At 38.5% G+C, this 8,651-nt stretch overlaps 1 pseudogene; it reads left to right on the top strand.

Moving 5' to 3' along the window:
* Positions 1–2,781: 2,781 nt before the first annotated feature.
* On the top strand, positions 2,782–3,717 carry LOC148164280 (olfactory receptor 2L3-like; annotated as a pseudogene).
* Positions 3,718–8,651: the final 4,934 nt, after the last annotated feature.

Genomic DNA, 8,651 nt, shown 5'->3' with positions numbered 1-8,651 from the left:
TAAATAAATCTTTGGGGGGAAAATGATATTTTAGTTACTATTTCTATATATAAATACGTTCTCCTTATTTATTTCTCATTATTGCTACTATTACCTCTGTCAAGATATATTTAGGACCATATGTTTATAGGAAATATTGAGCATTTTTAGAAAATGGATTCAAGAAGATAATTAGAATTGTTAAGAAAATATCCTGCGTGGCGCCTGGGTGGCTCAGTCGGTTGAGCGACTGCCTTCGGCTCAGGTCATGATCCTGGAGTCCCGGGATGGAGTCCTACATCTGGCCCCTTGCTCAGTGGGCAGTCTGCTCATCCCTCTGAGCCTCCCCCATCTCATGCTCTCTCTCTCACACTCTCTCTCAAATAAGTAAATAAAATCTTAAAAAAAAGAAAACATCTTGCAATAAAATTTTTTTTTCATTTTTTCCTGTATTCTGTTTATGCTGTTTGAATATGGTGAACCATATGTATAATTTTGGAGAACATTTTCTTTTGAGAATATTAACTCCATTATTATTTTTGCTTATGTATTTTTAAAATGACAATAAGCATACACGTATTCTTGTATATTAATCCTTGAGTTCTCCTATCTTCTCAAAACGAAGTTTTTCATGGTTTGTTGTTGTGTTTTTGTTTTTGCTTTGTTTTGTGTTTTTACTCTGGTACATTTCTTTCTTCAGGTTGTCTTTAAAACTTTGACTTAATCTTTTTTATCAGATATAAATATATATGACTATATAGTTATATATATATATTTGCAAGAGCCTTTCATTTTATTTGACATATACTTTTATTTATCTAATGGTATTTGTATTGTGAATTAATAACATTTCACACTTCTTTGAACATATGAAACCGACTAAAGAAAATTTTCTGCGTTTTCCCGAACATTTTGGCTCCTATTTTTTTGTGTTAGTGAGAGTGTGTGACTATGTCTGTGTGTGTGTGTGCACATATGTATGCATATTCCTGTTTCATGTGGGAGACTTCCTAAAAGCCTGGTATCATTTGGATCTAAAATAATATTTAAGACTAAAATGCTACATACTGTGTAGAGCTTGTTCACTTATGATGTCAGTGGCAAATTCCTCCTCACACCTCCATGAGAGTCTTGGGGTACCATTTCCCTTTTTTCCACTTAAGTGACTGATCATTCCTTTATCTAAGTTCATTTTGTCAAAGGGCCTGAAATATTTTCTCTCTCATTGTGCTTTTTGTCACCTGTTCTATTTTGACTTATATATATTCTTTATCGTCATGATATTTGGCTTTTAAGAGGGAGAAATGACAAATATATGTGATTAATTCTCACACTGATCTAGAATTAGAATGTTGTAAATAAAAGATTTCATTCATATGTAGAATTTAAGAACCAAAACAAATGATCGTAAGGCCAAAAAAGACAGAGAGAGAGGCAAACCAAGAAACAGATCTTTTTTTTTTTTAAGATTTTATTTATTTATTTGAGAGAGAGAGAGAATGAGAGATAGAGAGCATGAGAGGGGGGAGGGTCAGAGGGAGAAGCCGACTCCCTGCTGAGCAGGGAGCCCGATGTGGGACTCGATCCCAGGACTCCGGGATCATGACCTGAGCCGAAGGCAGTTGCTTAAACATCTGAGCCACCCAGGCGCCCCAAGAAACAGATCTTAATTATACAGAACAAAGGGATAGTAACCAGATGGGAGGTGGATGGGGGATGGGTGAAGTAGGGGATGGGGATTAAGAGTGCACCTATTCTGATGAACATGGGGTGTTGTATGGATGACGGGAATCACTAAGCTGTACCCTTGAGACTAATATTACACTGTATGTTAAATAACCAGAATTCGTACAAAAATTTTTAAAAAGAAAATAAGTGTAAAATGAGTAAGACAAAATACCGTAGAAGAGTGTGTATTGTATAAGTGTTAGAGAAGCAGAGAGACATAAAACAAATGCTATTTTGAAGAACTCTGGCAGATTTGTGAAACCTACCGTGAGTATGGTGTATAGATATTTAGTTGAAGGGTATCCCTGAACTGTATCATTCAGAAACTGGTTGAGAAGAAGAGAATGATTTTATCTAAATAGTACTAGACAATAAGACAATTCATTCATGGGTGATATATGCAATTAATGAATTATTGAACACTGCATCAAAAACTAATGATGTACTCTACAGTGGCTAACTGAACATAATAAAAAAGATTCATTCATGATTTCAGAACAGATGAAAGCAATAATTTTACCTGAATTCAAGGACGTTTGATTACATGTTATTGTGTAAAGAGGACTCAAGAAGGAAATATTGCTCCAAAAGAAGGTGTTAGGTTGCTGCAGCTTTAGAAGTAAGTCTTAGATACGAAAGAAAAATGATCCTTTATGGGTCATAAATATTTATTCTTAAATATATAGTATATATTTACATTGATTTTCTATGCAAATATTTTGAATAAACATCTGATTTGGCAATACTTGTGTTTGTGTACAGTAGTAAAGCATACTTATCCTAATGAATTCTTAACAAATATACAAATTTTTTTTTTAAATGACTTTAAAGATTTCTTAGAAAAGGTATAGGCTACTAATACTTGCATCCTCATTTTAATCTCTGGTTCAAAAAGTAAATTGTTTTTGTTGTCATTGTTGTTGTTTTCTAAAATAGAAAAGTTCAGTTCTTCACCTAGGAGTTGTAAGATTTTCAATAATACAGTCTGATTAAAGTGATAAATTCAAAAGATCCTCTTGTTCCATACTTGACTTACTTTTCTGTCTGCTTTTAGGAAAATCCTATCAATGCCTCATGGAAAATTATAAGCAAACATCAACTGATTTCATCTGTTTGGGGTTGTTCCCACCAAGAATTGGCCTGTTCCTCTTTAGTGTAATTGTTGTTATTTTTCTGATGGCTCTATTTGGCACCCGGCCCATGATTCTCCTCATCTTCCTAGACACCCGTCTCCACACACCCACGTATTTCTTCCTCAGTCAGCTCTCTCCCATTGACCTGAGCTACATCTCCACAATTGTTCCCAAGATGGCTTCGGATTATCTCGCTGGAAACAAGTCTCTCTCCTTCACTGGGTGTGGGACTCAGAGCTGCTTCTTCTTGACTTTAGCAGGTGCAGAAGCATTGCTCCTGATATCTATGGCCTATGACCGTTATGTGGCTATTTGCTTTCCTCTCCACGCTCCCCGTTCGTATGAACAAAAGAGTGTGTGTTCTAATGATAACAGGATCTTGGATAACGGGCTTGGCCAACTCCTGTGCCCACACGGTCTATGCCTTCCGTATCCCCTATTGTCAACCCAGGGCCATCCACCATTTCTGCGGTGATGTCCCCGCCATGTTGACCCTGGCCGCGTGGCCACCTGGGCTTATGAGTGCACAGTGTTTGGGAGCACCAATCTCTTCCTTGTGTTTCCTTTCGTTGGCATCACATGTTCCTACGGACGGGTCCTCCTTCCAATCTGCCGCATGCAGCCAACAGAGGGGAGGAAGAAGACCTATCCAACCTGCAGCAGCCACCTCACTGTGGTCACTTTATACTTTGCACCCTTTGCTTACACTTATCTACGCCCAAGGTCCTTCTGATCTCCCACAGAGGACACGGTCCTGGCTGTCTTCTACACCGTCCTGACCCCAGTGTTCAACCCCATCATCTACAGCCTGAGAAACAAGGAGGTGATGGGGACCCTGAGAAGAGTGATTCAGAGAATCTGCTTTGTGAAAATATAGACACGTTTTTTGCATATGTACCAAACATTGATTATAAGTCCATTCCTCAGTTTGCAGTAAATAAAATACTATTTTAAGCTTAGAGTGGAAGGACTAAAATCAGAAGAGAGGACAATTACTCAGTGCGCCTGCATGGCTCAGAAGGTTAGGCGTCTGCCTTTGGCTCAGGTCATGATCCCAGGGTGCTGGGATCCAGCCCCACATCAGGTTCCTGCCTCAGCAGGGAGCCTGCTTCTTCCTCTCCCTCTGCCTCTACCCCTGCTCATGTGCTCTCTCTCTGTATCTCTGTCTCAGATGAAAAAATGAAAATATGTATTAAAAAAAGAAGAAGAAGAAAATCACTCGTGTCTGGACAAAATTGTCTTGCAAATGTATCTGTATTTATGAGCCTTTTTTTTTTCTTTACGGTGCTTTTTCTCATAAATTTCAAATGCACTCTTTTTTGCTAATATGTTTTCTATGAAAATGGTTCTTAGTCATGTAGAAATGAAAATGGAGACTCTCTAAATGAAGTTGTCATTAGACGTAAAAGATCTAGTATTTTCAATTCATTTTCCAAAACAGATAAGCAGAAAAATAAATATTTCCTTAATATCTAGGTCTAATTGAAAGTCAGAAAAATTCTTTATCTTCTCATAGTAGGCTTGTGACTTATCTGTGCCAATTACTATCTTTTTTTTCAATTCAAGGTAATTTAACTTTAGAAAGATTTAGCTAAGACTTCATCAGGGATTCTAAAGTCCTTATACCATTCTGAACAAAATATAATAAGTTTATGGTCCTTTTAGGGAGATGAATCCTAGGAAATTGATTTCATATCAGGTATTCCTCAAGAAAAGTAAAAGGACTTGCATATGCCAGCAGAAATCAAGAAATTGTGAGGTCAGTTATAAGCTGAGTGGGTCAAAAGTTTAGTGTAGTTATTAGGAATTAAGAATTTCAAGGACAATCCCCACACTCTATACATACACAGTGGTCACTGCTATCCTGTGTTAGAACACGTCTGCCATGTAATATTTTATTTTTCACTCAAGACATTTCATAGTTTTATTGAAACAGGTTGGGGAAAAACAGCTTCTGTACAACAATTTTATTCATTGATAAATCACTTTTCAAAACTGATACCACTCTTAAATCTAACAAAATCCTCTCAAGTTAATTGAAGTTCCTGGGTCGATTGTTATTATTGTTCATCAGTAGTAAGTGAAGAAATAGTCTTCACTTCCTGAGGTTTGGCAGAGAAGAGACATGTCACACCCTGCATAATTTATAGGGAAGAGCACAAAAACAATATGAGGCCACATGTTCAAAAAGCAAGTGGCTAACCTATAAAGAATTTTTTTCATCACTCTTAATTAATATCTACTAAATGCAATACAAATGACAACAGTAATTTTGTGTCATAATTTTATATATACTGAATTGTAATACACTGTTCAGTGATGTCTTCATTGGTAATAAGATTTTTTTGGCTCACTTTTCTCCAAATTTATTTTTACAGAAATTTATTCTCTTAGGAACTTCATTTTTCTGACAATGGAGTTGAAAATGTTGTTAGTCATTGCTTGCAAAAGATAAGCTGCAATCAATTTTTGCTGATTTTTAATTTTGAGAAGAGTCTTTGGATTTATGTTATTGGAGTTGTTTGGACTATATATGCATGGTGAAAACATTGGACTGAATGTCTGACACATTATATCCACATATAAATTTCAGTACAGGTAGATTTGATTTTTCTCCAGGAGATTCTTTTTCCCTAAAAACATTGTTTAATAAATCGATTTCAACCCATTAATTTATACATTAATCTCAACTTGCTTTTAAACATAAATTTAATTTTAATGAATCCTTTCTAATTTCTGATAATCTGTGGTCTTTATATAGAATGTGGAAGTCACTTCATGTTTCAAAACCCATTTATTCATTTCGCCACTGTGTCTTCAATGAGAAGGCAAATTGCTGTTATTTTTTTTTCTTTCTGGTTTCTGAAAGCTTATATACAATATTTTTCCATCAGTAATATATTAATTTTTAAATATGTTAAAGATTTTTAACTTGTATACTTATTTATAAACCTGTTTGCATTGATTTTGCAGTGTTGCAGCACTTTTTAAAACTATAGATTTTGGATTATTTTATTCATTCTAATAACTTTCTGACATACTTTATTGCAACGACAATATGTGTGCTTTTCTTCTGTGATAATTTACTGACAAAGATTACTGCTTAACGGATGCCTGGGTGGCTCAGTCGGTTAGGTGTCTGCCTTCAGCCCAGGTCATGATCTCAGAGTCCTGGGATCAAGTCCCATGTATGGGCTTCTTGCTCTGCGGGGAGCCTGCTTCTCCCTCTGCTGCTCCCACTGCTTGTGCGCTCTCCCTCTGACAAATAAAAATAAAATCTTAAAAAAGAAGAGAGATTACTGATTAAGCTCCATAACATTTCCATACTAGCTCTCAGGCTGGATAGTCAATAATTTTGTAAATGACCTAGGAATGGGCAGTGGGATGGAAGTCTGCCCGTGCCCCTACCATGCATCACTGGGTTGTCAGGCCGAGCTCCTTCTCTCTCCTGGCTGTGGGTCCTTCCACCATTGTTGCTTCCTCTGCGGTTGCTGCTGTCATCACTGTCCCCAGTCTGTCCCAGTCCCAACAGACCTACTCCCTTGGGGTCCTTGGCACCTGAGCAAGATGTGTGTGTTCCTATGAGGAGGCCAGGGCGACTGCTGTGTGAACATGCTGCCTGAGCCCGTGTGTCCAGGCGATGTTGCTGGACCAAAGTCACACGCAAGTGCTGCCCCGGCTCCTCTGCTCACATGCAGACTCAGAGAGAACATTGTTAAAAATTTCAAGGTGGCAAAATTGGATCATTAAGCCACGCAGGAACCTTTCTGAGTGTGGGACCCCAAGCAAGCCCACAGGTCACACACCCATGAGGCTAGCTTTGAGAAAGGTACAATGAGTAAGAAGGGAGTCTTGTCATGCACATCAGGAAAATGTGGGAATGTCTGCTGTTTTTGTCAATGGTTATCTTTGGAAATAACCTGAGGGAATGTGGAGTTGTGCAGGGATACCCGTTACAGACTCCTTATCTCTTTCAGGTACTGAATATTGGAGGAAATGAGGAGAACTGGAACATTTGTTGGCCCTGAAATACCATGGCCTAAGGGAAACCACACCGTCTCTGGACTTAGTTTGCTGGAAAGCAAGATGGAGGCACGGTCCTTGATAGTGTCAGGATATGTTGTGTTGGGGGCAGAATAACGGTTCTACATTTTTAGGTCCTTGGCTGCGACACCCCCTGCAATATAAAATAGATTAACAGGTGGGGCACCTGGGTGGCCCAGTCAGTTAAGTGTCCAACACGGTATTGGCTCAGGTTATGATTCCCAGTGTTGTGAGATCGATTCCCTGCATAGGGCTCCTGGTTCAGCAAGGAGTCTGCTTCTCTCCTTCTTCCTCTCCATCTGCCCCCCCACCCCGTACTTTCTCTCTCTCTCTCTCTCTCTCTCTCTCTCTCAAATAAATAAATAAATAAATCTTAAAAAACAGATTAACAGGAAAAAAAACAAACAAAAATTTATTAACACATGATATCTCCTGTATATGGAGAGATCCCGAGAAATTGAGTGACTCCCTGAGATTGCTCATGCCATTACTTTAAAAATTACTTTCAGATAAAGACAAAAGATGTTAGGGAATGAGAAAGGCAGTTATGAGAGGTTATCAGAAAAGGCAGACTAAACCAGGGTATGGTGGTTGTGCAAATTTAACTCACTGGTTTCTCCACTGATCAGAGTTTCTAGAGATTTGCCCATCCTTCTGGGACAGAGAGGGAGACAACCTTACAGATGAAAATGCCCTTTAAAACCATCTATGTCTCTTCCAAAAGGATAACTTCTATTCTAGTTTTCCGTGTTTTTCTATGTCTACTCTTTCTTAAAAATAACCAGCCAAAAATAATCCTTATTCCCAAGAGGCATATTTTAAGGTGGCAAATTGTGTTCCCTTTCAGTGGCATCATCAAAGTTCCTCTTCTTGACATTCCTACAAAAGCAAGATTAATTCAATTTTTTATGCCTACCACCCTGGAAGTAGAGATCAAGACATCATAAGCAAAGACTGGGAAATCCAAGCTATCAGAACGATCTTCCAGACATCCTTCATTCCAGCAGTCTTCTGGCTCAGAAAAGCCATAGGCTAACTCCCACCTATTGCGTCTGCTCCTACAGGCCATTCCTTCCACCATAAGATTTTAACTGCAGAAAGAGCCACAAAGGGAGAAAACAGAGTATTCAAATCATCTGCCATTTTTTCAATGTTGATGAGCATCTACTTCAGAGAATTTGGAAAGCTGAGAAATGATGCCTCTAAGATGTAGAATTACTCAGCTGTCTTCCACTCACATGGTCCTAGTCAATCTGAAAATTTTGGGTCAGTTGTGAGACAGACTGTCTTTGAGATCCCTTTGAGGCCCCAAGAGAATATAGGGGAATCAGTCTTTCTTTGTCCCTATTCCCTTCTGCCTATAAAAGGCTCCCATTTTATACAATTCCTTAGACCTCCTTTGTATTTGGCAGGAGGAGTGCTCCCTCATTTAGAAATATTGAGGAAAGCAAGATTGATCTTTAAATTGACTGAGTTGTATTTTACTTAAACAGGTTTGGGAGCAGTGGTGAGATTGAAGGGACTTCAGATGGCTTTGGGGACAACCTGAAACACAGGCACGGTACCTGTGAGCCCTCTTGAGTTCTCTGCCTTTCTCACCAGTTTGGAGGGTATTATGCAAGATCTTCTCAGTTCTGGGTTCCGTTCTCTTTGTGTCAAGATCTCAATTTCATTGAGTTTCCAGTCTGGAATTACCCTTTTTGAAAGTCCAGCCCAGTGCGAAATCCTCATTCTCGGGCTCCACTGGTTCGGCCATTTCCCACTTTT

The sequence above is a fragment of the Eumetopias jubatus genome, unplaced genomic scaffold (genome assembly GCF_037043125.1).
Source record: "Eumetopias jubatus isolate StellerSeaLion01/CBP00866 unplaced genomic scaffold, mEumJub1_p1.0 scaffold_5, whole genome shotgun sequence".
Taxonomy (NCBI): Eukaryota; Metazoa; Chordata; class Mammalia; order Carnivora; family Otariidae; genus Eumetopias; species Eumetopias jubatus.
The sequence above is the reverse complement of the archived record's forward strand: the minus strand, read 5'-3'. Positions and strand labels throughout refer to the sequence as shown.